The sequence below is a fragment of the Dromiciops gliroides genome, chromosome 6 (genome assembly GCF_019393635.1).
Source record: "Dromiciops gliroides isolate mDroGli1 chromosome 6, mDroGli1.pri, whole genome shotgun sequence".
NCBI classification, from domain to species: Eukaryota; Metazoa; Chordata; class Mammalia; order Microbiotheria; family Microbiotheriidae; genus Dromiciops; species Dromiciops gliroides.
This window is the reverse complement of record NC_057866.1, coordinates 272,514,566-272,531,070: the sequence shown is the minus strand read 5'-3', so window position 1 is coordinate 272,531,070 and position 16,505 is coordinate 272,514,566.

Below are 16,505 nucleotides of genomic sequence, written 5' to 3'. Positions count from 1 at the left end.
TATTTGTAGGGTTTAACTTAGTGCTGGGCATATAGTAGGTGCTTAAAAATGCCTCCTCTTCTCCTTCTCTCCCTCCTCCTCCCTTCTTTTCTCCTTCTCTCCCTCCCATTCCCTTCTCTTCTATTTCTCTCCCTCCATCTCCCTTCTCTTTCCTCCCCTTCCCCTCCCCTCTTCTCCTCCTCCCCTCCTTCCATCCTTTCTTCTAGTCTCCTCTTACCTCCTCACCTCTCTCCCTTTCTTCTTTCCATTGAAATTCATGAAATTCGAGTGTCATTATGTCTATTTAATCTGTTTAGATAATATAACTTTACCATTAGAGGAATAGATTTTGAAACATCTCTCCTAGTTATGAGGCTATATATTTTCTGAGCAAAGAAATAATATAGAGAAGCAATGTCCATTTCACCTATACATTTCCATTTGAGAATTTTCTCATTTATAACATTTATTTTAGGAGTAGCTAGGTGATACAGTGAATAGACTGGCCCAGGCATCAGGAAGACTCTTTTTTCCTGAGTTCAAATCTCCTCAGACATTAACTAGCAGTGTCACCCTGGGCAAGCCACTTCACCCTGTTTGCCTCAGTTTCCTCATCTGTAAAATGAACTGGAGAAGGGAATGTCAAACCACTTTAATATTTCTGCCAAGAAAATGCCAAATGGGTGACAAAGAGTGGGACACAATTGAAAAATGACCAAACACAGTTAAGTACCTGAAAGTTTAGATTACCCTAGAAGATAAACACAAGTGTGTATAGCATGCAGGAGAGTGTCCTGAGCTTAACATTCAGGAAGGCTTTAATTCAAATCTTGGATTGCCAGCAACATTCACTAGTAGTTATTCTTTTTCATAAGGTTAGTGGTACACATTTTAATACTTTCATTTTATGGATGAGCAAAATAAGGCTCAGAAAGGTTTAAATGATTTTCTTCAAGACAGAGGGATAATTAATATCAGAAGTAAGATCAGAAGACAGGTTTGCCTGAGACCTTGTCTAGTACTCTTGCCACCAAGCCATGCTGTCTGAGTACTAATTCCTTGGTTGCAGTCTTATGGCCAGACCTCTGAAAGCTTCTACAGGGAGTTTTCTAAGAATGCTCTATATGTCCAAAATATGACTTGGGACAAATTTAGGGAACAATCTGACACATAACTCACAAAACACCACTTGCCTCCCTTTGATTTTTCTGGGGTATAAATACACACATGCATTCACATACACATATGTATGCATACACAGACACACATCTATATCTTTTAGGGTGTTCATTCCAGGAAACAGAACGTTAGCACATTGACCTAGATGATAGCCCTCTGTAGTATCCTTCTCTCTTCCCATTATTCCAATATATCATCTGATACTGTCTTCCCTGACTGCACTTATTCCCCTCCACCCACATACACATACTCCACTCCACTCTATCCTAGGTTAAATCAATAATTGATTGCTTAATACCTACCTACCAAGTGGGTCATCTAACCAACTAACTAGGAATCATAGGCTCATAAGCTCATAGAATTGGAGCTGAAAGAGACCTAAGAAGCAATATAGCCCAGACCATTTAACAGAAAAGGATATAGAGTCACAGAGGAGTTAATTGACTTTCCCTGGTGCACACAGTTAATGTTAGGAGTAGGATTTAAATTAGGTCATTCTGATGCTAAAGCCATTTTCACTGTACCCTGCTGATAAGCCATTCATATGAGTAAGATTATAGGAAAGAGTGGGAAGAACAAGAGGTATAAGAGGATCCTTCTGTAAATTATATATTTTGGACAGATGAGGAGAAATAAAGGCAAGAACTATTGTGAATATCTAGATGAGCCCCTATTGTCTTTCTAAGTATCACTTTTTTCATGAAAAAATATAACTCACAAATGGAATCCCACTAAGACATAAAGGGATTGCAATCTGCATTAGTGTCAAGGGATCCCTATAAACTCCAGTTGTCTAACCCTTATGTATCATTGATATATGTGCAATATCAAATGATTAATATGTTAGGTTCCCCTCCCCTCTCCCCCCCACACACATTATGTGTAAGACAGAATGGGTCAGCATGGATGGACAAAATAAGTCAGGTTCTTCCCCGCACAGTTGGAAGAAATGTCTAAATTGATGAAATCACAGATCCATTCGCATATGAACATTTTGGAGAGCAGTCACATTTCAAAAAGTCTTAGTTACTTGAGTATTGAAATATTACTTAGACTTCAACTTGAGTTTATTTTGGAGGTTGGGGAGGGGAGACTCTGGGAGATGAGCCTTAAGGATCACTTTAAAAGTTACTTCTGTAGGCTCCAGGAACAATGCTTCTTATCCTTGCTATAATATATCAAAACCCCATGGTCAATTGCTGGTTGAAAACCTAGTATTTGTGATGCAACTGACCTCAAGCTTAGATGTGCTGAGTTTTAAATTATAGACTATGATTATGTCTTTTCTGTATGAAATACCATACTAATATGTATATTTTGGCAAAAGAAGAAGAAAAACAGGAATTGATATGTGGGTTAGAAATAAAGATAATAAGGTTGGCAAAGCCAAGTCATCCTTAGAGCCTCTTTGCATCCAAGCAGAGCTATCCACATCTGTTTTCTCTTGATTGTAGCTTCCACTTTCATTTTTAGAGAAAATGAGAAGAAAAGTCTAAATAAATGTTTTAGAGTACTCCGGGTTAAATATAGACCAATTCATGCCTGAATTTTCTTAGGTTTGACTGATCTAAGAAATGAGTACCTCATTTGTCCTTGAGGGTAATCAAATCTTTCCAGATACATATACTATTGGGCTGCTATACTGTTTAAAATGCATTTTGACAGCACTTGTTATTGAAGTTAAAAATAAAATAACAAGAACGTCACTTTCCAACGAACAGATTCCCTTCCCCCCCTCCTACTTCCCCCTCCCTTTTCCTCTTCAGCTTAAATTTCCTTTCATGGCCAGGATGAGTTCTCAAAGCTTTCTGGGAAAAGTAAATACACTTTTTTTTTTGGGGGGGGGGGGCAATGAGGGCTAAGTGACTTGCCCAGGGTCATACAACTAGTAAGTGTCAAGTGTCTGAGGCCGAATTTGGACTCACGCCTCCTGAATCCAGAACTGGTACCTTATATACTGTACCACCTGAATATACTTTTAAAGTAAAATATGACTAAAATGTAATGGCATTGGCTTACTTTTGCAACAAGGAAAAAAGTGTCATACATAGGAACTGTTCCATGGGTCCTTCATTCTTGAAGAAGACAGTGATGTCAGGACTTCATGACTTGCAAGTAAATTGGATTTAAATGAGGGAGGGCTGAGCACTATTCTTTCAGTATAAACCTTTTGGCAAAGAAATTGATTTATTTTCTGTGTATTTGAAGAAGAGACTGATCCAGATTAAACTAATATAGACCTGACACTATGTATGCATCAGGAACAGTGGCCAGTTGGTAGTTATGTAACTTGTGCCCCAGAGTTGGGTAATGGTCCAGTAGAAACTAAAGAAAGGACCTACACCCAAGGGTTGGCAAATATGTGGCTGCTTTTATCCAAGGAAAAAGCCCCTGGAAGACTTAGGCTATGTACCAGGCAAAGATCAGGAACAGAAGCTATAAGCAGCTCTGTGGCTCTGAATCTTTAGTGGCATCTCCAACCATCTTGGTTTAAGGTCTATAGCTAAGTAAAGATGGAAGAAAGTTCAGAACAAGAGGGATCTTTTGATTCTGTTTCTCTGAAATTACAAAATTTCCCAGTGATTAACAGGAACAAACTTCATTTCCTGGAGCTCCAACCAGGATGAAAACCATACCTGTGTAATTCAGATTTAAACCACAGTCAGAAGCTTATAAACCTAAGAGCATAATAGTAGTAATCAGATTTCTCTCCCCTAGATCACAGCATTTTCAATACACTTAAAGTTTGCAAGTCATCAATCTGAGTTACCACTGAAAGCCTTGATAAAAAACAAGGCTTAATACCCAGAAAAAGAATTAGCAGTATTTCAGACTACTATAAAAAAAATTTAAAGCATTTAAAAGAATAAATGTAAAAGTTATTTTTAAGTGAATCAGAGTGCTAGAGGAAAGAACTAGAAAGAAAATAAGAGCTTGAAGGAAAAGTTGGATGGAGAACTGATAATTCAATAAAAGTAGAAAACCAAGGAATAAATTCCTTGAAACTTAAAATGGACCCAAAATGGGTGAATGACTACATGAGAAGACAAGAAATATTAAAACAGATTGAAAAGACTGAAAAAAAGACAAGAAAATGGAATATATCTCATTTTTTTTTCTTTTAAAAACCTGACCTATAAAACAGATTAAGGAGAGATAATTTAAGAATCACTGGATTATTTGAAACCATAATGCCTCTTTCAAAAAGAAAAGAAATTGCACAAAAAACTTAAATAAATAATGAAAGAAAATTACTCCAATCTATTAGAACCGAAGGATAAAGAGAGAATAGGGAAAAACCACCAAAGAAAAGGGTGTTACTCCTGGAAACACCCCCAAGTTTAAAATCTCTGGAATGACACAGCCAAAATCCCGAGTATCCATGTCAAAGAAAAATTATAATGCAAGTAACCAGAAAGAAAGAATTCAAGGAGAAGACACAAATTCAAGAACAGGATGACCAAAAAAAAAATGGTAGCTATGACTAAACAGGAGAAAGCTTGGAATATAACTTGATGTAGGCTTACAACTAAGAATAACTTAATCAAAAAAACTGAATGCAATCCTATTTGGGCAAAAAAGGATATTTAATGAAATAGGGGACTTTCAAGCATTTCTGGGGAAACTACCAGAATGAGTAGAAACTTTGACATACAAAAAACTGGAAGCAAGATAAACATGCAATATACTAGAGATCAATCATAATAGAATAAACATAGATAAAATATTTGCCTTTGAATAGGGATAAATAAAGCAAATAATCCTAAATAATCAAGGATCAAAGAGGAAGATGAATTAAGCAGAAGGCTGGAAAGAATTTTATGTTTTCTTAAAGGAGGAAAAGGGGGAATGAAAAGAGTACCAAAAAGGAATAACCTATAGAAAAATCAGGAGGAAAGTGGGGAAACATATCTCATACAATTGATGTGTATAAAGGCAAGATTATACAAACAAGGAGGAGGAATGGGGGAAGAGGCAATTTTTGTACCTCTCTTTCATCTTAACAAGTCAAAGGACTTGACTTAAGGACATAGACTTAAGCAAAGAAATACATATAACTTAACAAGGAAACAAAAGGTAATGGGGAGATGGAAGAGTTAAAAGTAAATGGGAGACTGAATTCAGGTAAGGAATAATCATAAGGGGGGAAAACAACCATCTAATCTGGGAAGATGAATTGTAAAAACAAGTTTAAAAAGAAAAAAAGATAAGGTAAGAAACTATGATCGAACTCTAGATAGGGGGAAAAAAAAGAATGGAAGCGAATTGGTTTAAGCTTAGAGCATGGGTGCTGAGCACATTTCTCTATCACAATCCTTTATAAAGAGAGCAGGAATCAAGGCGGGTGAGCATAAAAAAAATATAATGGAGACAAATATACAATTAATTATATCTGTGAATTTAGATAGGCTAAACAGATCCTAAAATAGGAGAAAAGATTAGGAAGTAGAATCTAGTAATATGGTAGCTTGCAATAAACATAATTAAAATGGAAAGATTTACACACAGTTGAAAGAAAAGGCTGTAGCAAAATCGATTATTTATACTAAATATGAAAGATGGGTTGAATTTGTGAAATTGTTAATATAATAAACTCTATTAATTATAATAATAAGTATGTGATTATCTCTCTACATATATATTTTTAAAAGTTACATCAGTTTCTTTTAAAAACAGAAGAAAGCAAATACATGGACACTTTCTCACTATTATGAATATCTGTATAAAACAGAAGCAACATTATGGCACACCTGCATTAAAATGTTTTCCAATAAGATCATGTATAAAGAGAGGATGGTGATTGTTACCTTTACAATTTGAGAAAGTTCTAGAAACACTAGCTAAGCAGTGATAAGAAGAATAAATCGAGGGAATAAGCATAGGCAAAGAATAAATGAAAATTTCCCTTTTGCAGATAATATGGTGTACTTAGAAAACATCAGTGAATCAAATTAAATTAATTGAAATAGTTAATAACTTCAGCAAAGTTACAAGATATGAAATAAATCCACAAAATTATAAGCATTTCTGTATATTACCAAAATACAGCAAAGAGATCTAAAAAGAGAAATTTCATCTTAAATATTTATAAAATATTTAAAATACCTGGGAGTCTACCTACCAAGTAGTTCACAAGAATTATTTGAATGTTACTGTTGTTCTGTTTTTGTTCATCATTTGTTTTCAAAGAAGACCAATAACATCACTTTTGAGTGATGACTTACCTGTGAGTTGGATTTAACTGAGACAGTTGCTCAAAGTCAATAGCCTAACTCACTGCCAGAGTCATTGAAATCCAGTGGCAAGACAAAAGTCAGGACTACTGGTGATGGCCTGGAATGCAGTGAGTGACCTTTGTATCTTTGACGTCTGACCAAGTCCTAAGCACTCCACAATGCTTGCTTGCTTCAGGCTCCTTCATGTCCACTGCTCATTCAGCCCAAAGAAGTCTTCACATGCTTGGGGTAGTTATCCTTCTAGCTCATCAATAAATTTAAGGTCTGAGGGTTACTTTCAACCTAACTTAGGCCATCTGCCAAGATGGTTTTTACCAGATTCTGGCCACAGCATGTGCTGAAGCTTCTTGGAGCTACAGGTGTGAGTGGGGTGGTGGGGGGACACCAAAAGTTCATGAGAAGCCTGGAAAGGGGCTGGGCAAGCCTTCTCAACAGAGGTGCCAGTCCTCCCTGAACACCTCTTGAATGTAACTATAAAACATTTTAAAGAAATCAAAACAGACATAAATAGAGAAATAATAGTTCAAGCCAATGTGAGAACAAGGCTACCTAAGTTAATGTACTTAATCAATGCTATACCAATCAAATAACCAAATGATTACTTTATGGGACTAGGAAAAAGTATAGTAAATTTTTTATCAAGGGAAAAAAGGTCATCAATGTCATGGATATAAGGGAAAATGTTAAGGGGGGGGCATCTATACTAGATCTCAAACTTTATTGTAAAACAGCAGTCCCCAAAATTGTTTTGTTCCAAAAAGACCAATTGGTGACCCAGATTAAGTATATATCATATAGAAGTGATTGAACCAAGTAATCTAATGTTCAACAAATACAAAGGCTAGGTTAAGGACTCACTATTTGATGTCTCCTCCCCCACCAAAAAATTAAAAATAAAAAAAAAAGCTGCTGGAAAAACTAGATGGTGTGCTGGCAGAACTTAGATATATGTCCAATCTACATTTTGCTTAAGACTTTGCTGGTAGATAGTTTCAAGTCAATGTCTTCTGTGTTTGTTTCTTGAGCTTTCCTATTACTGTAGTAGGTCTTTATGTTCAGGTTATTTTTTGTTTGTTTGCTCATTTTTCCAGCCTCCTTTTTGACCTTAGATTTTGTTTCTATTGAGCTCTGTTCACTTTTGGGAATGGTGGTGGTGGGAGGGTTTTCCCTGAGGCTTTGTCTTTCTATGTCCTTCGGTTGTTTTCACAGATCATTCTGGAGGCTTGCAAGTTTTTGGTGCTTACAAAGTGGTGTGATCTGAGGTGTGAGAAAATAATTATTAATAATTAATTTCTAGAAGAAATCCAGAAGCTGTACTCCCCCTCCCTAGCCTGGGAAGAGCCTGCAGCTTAACAAAAGGTATACAGATTGACCTTTCTGACAACCTAAGGGAAGGAAACTCACCTTGACTACCCCCAAGTCATGTCAATCAATGGAGTTGAATGATACTAACCAATTAGTTTAGATCAACGTGAGGTGACCCACCTCTACCTGAGAGAAGATAAAAATCCCTGAAGACATGAAGGTCTCTCTCTTGCTACTCTTGTCTCTCCTACTCTCTTACAAGCTTCTCTTACCCAGGGCTGGCTCTTCCCAGCCCCCCTTCCTGGCACTCCATGCTGGGGAAGTTTTTCAGACACTCAGTCAAATTAATAATAAACACTTGCTCCAAAAACTGGTGCAATAGCCTCTAATTTATAAGTAGCAATATCTTAGAAATGCCAGCCTGCCTCCCCAATAATCTGGGCATAAAAGGGACTAGTCTCCCCATATTTCAAATGACACAGAGTAGAGGCCTGGTTACTGCCTTCGTTGTCCATATTCTACAAGTTCTGACCGAGGTTTGGGTCTTTTGGCTTAATGTGGTTGAATATCCACAGAATGCTGATGGATTTAGTCATGGCCCACTGACGGGATTTGTAGGTTTAAAGTGATTGAACTGTTGGGTCCCCTTTGGTCTTGGTCTCCTGCCCTGATTATGACACTGCAGTCTTAGGCATGGAGCTCATACTATCACTAAACCTCCACTTTGCTCTTAGCTCAGAGATAAACAACCAAATTTCTGGAATTTGCTCCTTGCTCTGTGCATAACTAAAGCAACTCTTGCTTGGAACAGTTCCTCTCTGCCCAGGAACTGTGACCCCAAACTGGGTAATATGTAACAGAGTTGCCAGCTGGCACACATTCCTGCTCTCAGCAGTAGTTCAGGAGTACCCTGGGATCTCTTTCTGCCCAGGTGCTTCCTGCCCTGGTATTTATTCTTATCCCTCTTACTCCATTGCCTAGACTCCATAATGCTGCTACCACTGCCACTGTACTGTGCTCCTGGTTGGCACTGGTAAGTGTCCTTAGACCTCTCTATTTTTTCTGTGCTGCCCTGAGCTGGAAAAATGACTCACTTTGACTTTTTCTTGGCTTTCCTGATCAAAATAGTCTGCCATGTTTTCTAGGTTGTTGTGAAGATGTGTGCTGGGTGAGGTGGGCAAAAATGCTGACTCTCACTCACTTTTTTTGACTGCTCACTCTTGATTCCACCTCCCCCAAAATCAAATTTAACCAATAACTCACACTATATTCCAAGCTAAACTCAAATTTGTGTCTAATTAGAAAATGGCTAAACAAATTATATGTAAAAGTAATGGAAACCTATTATTCTGTGAGAAATGATAAAAAAAGGTGTAATTTCAGAGAAACCCAGGAAAACCTGTAGAAATTGACAGAGTTAAGTGAACATATATATGATGCAACAGTATTGCAGACCAAGAACTTTGAAATATTTGAGAACTCTGATCAATGTAATGAATAGTCATAATTCCAGAAGAACTACAATGATGCAAGTTACCCACTTCGTGATGAAGAAACAAAATATCCAGGATCTAGAAGGAGTTATATTTTGGAACATGGCCAAGGTAAGAACTTGTTTTGTTTGAATGTGGGTATTCAATATAAGGGTGGGGTTTGTTTTGTTTGTTTGTTTGTTTTTACAGTGATGAGAGGTCAAAGGGATAGGAAAGAGATATTTGTTCATTAAAAGCCATGGAATTGAATTTTTTAAAAAGCAAAAAAGAAACTAAATAAACACAGTTATTTTGTGACAGAAATGTTTCAAAGATTGGGAATTTTATGGACATAGATTGCAATACATGAATAAGTTATTACTGAATTGTCAAAAGTTTGCCTGAGGCCTACAGAGACAAAAATGATTTTCTTATGGAAACACAGCTAGTAAATGTCCAAGTCACCAATTTTTTAAGGTCTTTGTTTAGAGTGAATTCTCATATTAAATCAAAATCATTATTAAGTAGAAGTACATAAGAAGCTGGTATTTGAAAACCATTAAGTAAACATACCAACATTGGAGGGGTAATTTCCTCAAGCAAGAATTCCCCAAATCAATTAAATCACAGTACTCTTTCTTATGCCTATCCCTACATTCATGACTTGCCAACTGAACAATCTATATGCTCTATAGATGTAGCTAAGATTTTTTTTCCTTGTGTATTATGTGGTAATTTTTTGTTGGTGGTAGATCAAATGTAAATGACAAGGGAGAGTAAAATGCCCTGGCCAGTTGGAGTAGGGAAGCAAAACTCATTCTTCTAAAGACAAAAACAGCAATTTTTTTCTCATTTACTCCATTTTTTCACCCCTTCTAAGTCTTCTCTGTAGAAACTGCAGAGCTCACTTGTTTCATTTCTTCCAGGGAACTAACTAAAGGTGTTGCTAGTCTTTAACCTGCTAAAAGTAGTTGCACCTTCAAATTGTATCAAGAAACTTTCTCACATTTTGTAAAGGGAAATAGGGCATATGCATGTCTTTTAGGTTTTTGGTCATTTTCAGTTATGTCTGACTCTTTGTGACCCCACTGGGGGTTTTCTTGGAAAAGATATTGGAATGCTTTGCCATTTCCTTTTTCAGCTCATTTTACAAATCAGTAAACTGAGGCCAACAGGGTTAAGTGCCTTGCTCAATCACATTGCTAGTAAGTGTCTGAGGCCAGATTTGAACTCAGCAAGATGCATCTTTCTGACTTTAGGCCCAGCACTCTATCCAGTGTGCCACCTAACAATTCTCTCAGATATTTACTAACTGTGAGAAGCTGGGCCAAGTTATCCTGACTCCAGGTACACTACCTGCCTATATCTTTATATTTAGATTAATACTTCAGTATCTGCCTCTTACCTTCTGCAATCACATAGTACCCAGGGGATATTTCCCCATAAGTACAAACATAAGGAATGGAGAGACCTTTTAAATTTTCCCAGTTTATGCAAGAGTAAAGCAAGAATATCCTCTTTACTTAATGTTGTTTAAAGCCTTTCTAATGTTAATCATCGCAGTATGGCAAGAGAAAGAAATTAAACATATAATGATAGGCAAGGGTTAAACAAAGTTCTATCAATTTGCTGATGACCTAATAGTTTGCTTAGGAAATTCTTCAGAATCAGCAAATAACTGAATTGAAATAACTAATTATTTCTGTAACTCACAAAAGTCAACAAACTTTTTATATTCCGATAAGAAAATCCAAGAGAGAATAACAGGAAAATAAAGTCTAATTCAAAATAACTTTAGAACACATAAAATAAACAGGAGTAAACCTACCAAAACCCATTCCAGACCACTAGGTATAAAATTACAAAAGGCTCATTGAGGAAATAAAGAATGACAAATAACTAAAGGCTATTTTGCCCTCATGGTTGGCCAATATAATAAAAATTATGATACTACCTAAATTAACACAATTTTAGTGTCATACCAATTAGACAAACAAGGGAAAATTTAAAGAGCTAAATTAATAATGAGATTAACATAGAATGGAAAAATCTACAATATCATAGGATATTATAGGGAAAAGTAAGAATTAAAAGGACAAAACATAGACTTCAGACTATATTATAAAGTAGCAACCAATAAACTATTTGAGACTGATTTGAAAAGAGAAAAAGTAGATCAATGGAATATTGATAGATGAGAAAGAATTAGAAATAATGGAATTCAAAGACCCAGTGTTCAACCCGAAACATAGGTTATCAAGGAAAGAATGACCTTTGATTAAAAACTTTTGGGAAACTAGAAGCAATCTGACAGAAAATAGTCTTAGACTAATGCCTTGTACTATATACCATGATTAATTCAAAATTCATACAAGACTTGAATTTTTACGATTATGCCATTTAAAAATTGAGATGAAAATAATATACCTTTCAGAGCTATGGGCAGTAGCTGAATTCTTAACTAAATAAGTTATAGAAAAAATAAAAGATTTGTGATGAAATAATGGGATTTAGCAGCTACTCAAAGACCCACCTGGAGATTAATCTATACTGATTGAATCAAGTGAGAGTGATTGACTGCTTATTAAGCCTACTACAAGTTAATTGGATTGTAATCACACCTGGCTATCCCTTAAGAAGGTATTGTTCTCAGAAACTAAACTGTGAACTCAACTTGAGAACACCTTCAAAGCCAATGGATTTGGATGACGCCAACTAATCACCTTGAAGCAGTGTGTAAGAACCGCCTCTGTTCCAGATCTATAAAAAACTTCCACAAACAACTTGCTAGAGAGTTCCTGATTAAAGCAGGCTCATGGAGGACTTCAGGAAGAACCCAACCAGGCTGGAACTCTAGGTTGGGTAGGACTTCTTTTTCTTAACTCCTTGTGAATACCTCTATGCTTTAATAAATGTTCAATGCCTAAAGACTGGTGCTGAAGCTTCTGATTTAAGGCAACCACAATTTAGATTTTAAACATCACAGATTAAAATGTATAATTTTTTACATGAAATTGGAAAAAAAACTTTTGCACAAAATAATTTAACATACCTATAATAAAAAATCAAGCATTTGATAGGTGGTAGGAGGAAAACTGTCAAATATCTCTGATTTTTTATGCAAGATATGTAGATAACTAGCAGAAATATATATACCAAAAGTCATTTGAAAGTAAAGGAATAGGGGGAAGCTGGATTCAGGAGGACCTGAGTTCAAATCCAGCCTCAGACATTTGACACTTACTAGCTGTGTGACCCTGGACAAGTCACTTAATCCTCATTGCCCCACAAAATAAATAAATAAATAAATAAATAAATAAATAAATAAATAAATAAATGAATGAATGAATGAATGAATAAATACATACATACATATATAAATACATAAAATAATGAAGGATATGAATAAGTAGTTGTGAAAACAAAAAGAGCTGCAAAACTATCAACAACCACTTAAAAGAATACTCTAACTCACTAATAATAAGAAAACTGCAAATGAAAGCAATGATGAAGTTTCCCCTCACCCAAAAAATTGTCAAAGATGACAAAAGATGAGAATTGTCCATGTTTTAGTGATTGTGAGATGATAGGAACATAAAAGTATTGTTAGTAGAGTACTGGATGAATATGACTATTCTGTAAAGCAATTTGGAATTATGTAAAATAAATGGAAATTAAGTGGATATTTAATTAAATGTAAAGTAAATAGACTGATCAGTGAAGTTATCATTATCTTCTGGAAACTATGCCTCAATTGGTAGGACTTAAAATTACATGAACTATCCTGAGTGCTACATCACACTAACGTCCACTAAAAATTCTTTATCTATTTCTGAAACGACATGTAGCCATGCCTTTCACATCATCTAATTATGATAATGATTTTTGAACCCAAGTATGACATACTTATCCCTATTAAAGGTCATTGACTTCGAGCCAGAAGGGATCTTACAGGCCTTCTAACTCAAATCTCTTACTTTTTAGATGAGGAAACTGAAACCCATTTAGGTTGTTATTTAAGATTTCATGAAACTGAGCATTTCCCAACCCTGATTGATGCTTTTGTGAAGGCAAAGTAGGTTATCTTTTACCTCAATTCTTACCTAGCCTTTAACTATGTGTTGTTTAAAATCTAAATGCTGGGTTCTAATCTGCTCCCTCCCCCTAGCCCCCCACCACACACACACATAGAGTCTTTGGGGGAAGCTGGCTAAAATCACTGATAAATTCAGCAAGAGTTTAGGCTTTTAAAGATTTATTTAAAAATATAAAGTTAGTGAAGAGAAAGAGATTGAGAACAGATTCCTTATAGCATGGGAATCCTAGCTCAGATCTAAGTCAGTATAGCCAGAGAGAAAGAAAGCAATTTCCTTTCCTAGCAGCCCACATGAAATATCTCACCACCAAGCCAGTGTTCGAATGACTAAGAGGGCCCTTCACCGTTCTCTACGTGACGCCAGATTCCTCAGATGAAAAAAGGCCGATCCTCAATGGCTTCTCTCAGAAGTCATCTGTGAAACAGGAAGCAGGGCTGTCCACACACACACACACACACACACACACACACACAGCTCCAAGTTAATTGACTGGTAGCTCTGATTGACAAGTCGAATAGGGGGTTCTATAGATGTAACTTCCGGATGCAAAAAGTCACATGGTCTCTAAATCACATGCTTTCTCCTCATGGCAGAGCTTCCCTACAGTATCTCTCCAGCAGGGGTGCCATTCCAATTCTCACAACTACTTGATGGGTGTTGCCTCACACAAACCAAGACCTTGGAAAGTCCTTAGCTTAAAGAGGTCAAGGTCTCCCATTGCATCTTGGGCCATCACCAGTCATCCTGACCTGTCTTGCCACTGGAATCTGATGACTTTGGAAAAGAGAGTGAGGTTGATGACTCTGCACAGGTCTGCTTTACTTAAATACAATTCACTTGCAAGTCAAGGCATTACCCTTGGTCCTCTTCAAGAACAAGAACCAACCACCATCACCACCACCAGATTTAACCCAATGTCCTGGCTATTCACATGTTCATGAATACTGTTGGTTGGTGTATTCATCATACCACCATACCTCCCACATAACTGAATGTGGGCATCATGAAAAATTTAGCAACAGCAAAAGGTTAGGAAGCTTTGTTATATACCTGGGGCTGCATAAAAATTTCTCAGATGAAAAGTGGTCACAAGTGGAAAAAGTCACTGGGAAAAACGTTAATTAGCACAAGACCAAGCACAGATCCTTTGGACGCTCACTCCACTGGAGACTTCCTGAAATGTTGCTTTTGAATTACAACAAAGAGAGAGAATGTAATCCACTCTAAAAGAAAAGAAATAAATTTCTCTTTGATGATTGTGAAGAAACAGATTTATCATAGCATTTGTAAGTTTAAGTAAACATGCTTTTGCCTAATTTGAGGTCTAGGATAGTTTAAAACCAAACCACAGGGCCTGGTTACAAAACAAAACAAACAAACCAAAAAATTAAAAAGAAAAAAAAACCTGAGGATGCCAAAAGCATACAGGAGAATATTACAACTTTTAGTTCAACAGTTGAATAAGAATTAAACTTCTCCTATATTAAAGGAAAATGCTTTACTGTGAATACTGCAGGGCAAGTTTACCAAACGTCCCATAAAATTAGGTTACTTGTTGCCTTTGGACACATGGTTTGATATTAACAAAAACATCACCCTCAAAATAATTGCAGTTTATAGTCTAACAGTCAGTTTGAGGGAAGGAAGAGGCAGAGAAATTCATTGAAGACTTCTCTCAAGAACCTCTAAATTGTGTACAAAAGTTTAACCAATGTAAATCAATTGTCATAATGAGGAGAACAAAAGAGTTATTTATTGTCTTAATGAGCATTCCCAACAGGCAATGAAAAGGGGTTTGGTAGCCTAAGAATGATACCTAATATATTAGAACAAGGGAAAGTAGTGCAAGGTGTACCAGGGGTAGCCATACTGATTTTTCCATGGCCAGGGAACCACTCTGAGACCTGGCTACAGGAAATCTGGGAATTGTAGTCCAAGCAAGCAACAGAAATTTCCTTTAGCCTAAATGGGAAGTATCACTGGAAATCTGTATAGGGAGGTTTGGCATTGGGAATGTGCCTGAAATTTGGCTAGGTGGAGAATAAGCCTAGCAATACAAGACCAGCCTAAAAACTAGTAATTAAATGGAGCAAGAAAAATATTTAGAGGCAATTAGGCAGGTACTTTACAATGTTGTGACTATGGTGTCAAGGTGGCTTGCTCTCCATCTTAGATTGTAGCCTCTGCCTATTCAAATCTCTAGGGAAGGAGGTGGCTGAGGATGGGCTGGAGTTTGAGAACTAGAAAAATTGAAACTGAAAATTAAATAAAATAAACAACAAAAGAGAGAGAGCGAGCGAGCAATCATTTATTTACTCCAAGATATTTCTGTTATTAGATTGCTTATGTTGTTTGATTTCCATGGTAACTTTAAAACTCATTCCCTTGCTATAAAACTATGACCAGTGGGCATAATTGCCCCTCCATATGCTGAGGAGAGACAATAAAACACAGTGAAAAGGTTCCTGGATCTTAGAATCAGATCTGGCTTCTCATCTTGCCTTGGAATGTGCCAATCAGTCTATCTTGGGAAAATCTCCTCCCTCATTTGAGTCTCATTTACATTATTTGTAAACAAGAAATTATAATACTTTCACTCTCTACCTCACAGGGCAGTTGTGAAGAAAGTGCTTTGTAAACTTTCAAATGTTTTCAAAACATACAACACCCCCCAAAAAAGTTTTCCTATTAGAAAATTATCTTGCTACAAATATTTATGTAATAAAGGTATAACAAAAAGTTTCAGAATCTCCTTCTCAGTTATTCACAGCCTCCAGCTGCCCTGTACTGGTTTGTTTGCATCCAAATGTCAAATTCATTTTAGTTTTCTTTTACCTCTATTAGATACTGAGGGAAGCACATTGATTGAATGTTTCAGGGTCTATAGTAGCCTACAGACCGGTCCGGGCTCCCTAGATGATGAGATCCAGAACTAAAAAGGGACTTCAGTCATCTAGCCCAATTCCCTCTTCATACTCATTAAACAATAAATTCCAGAAGGGGCAAGTTACTTATCCAAGGCCACACAGGAAGTCATTTCCAGAGCTGTTTTAGGAACTAGGCCCTTTCTTTCCAGATTTAAGATTCTTTCCCTTAAATCACACATATACAGTGCCAATGTGAGAGGTTAAAAGCATGTGTATTGTTGACATAAAAATCATCATGAAGTAGTTTATGGATTTTAATTGTATTTACAGATCATTATTTGAGTATTTTGAGTTTCACTTCCAGGAATC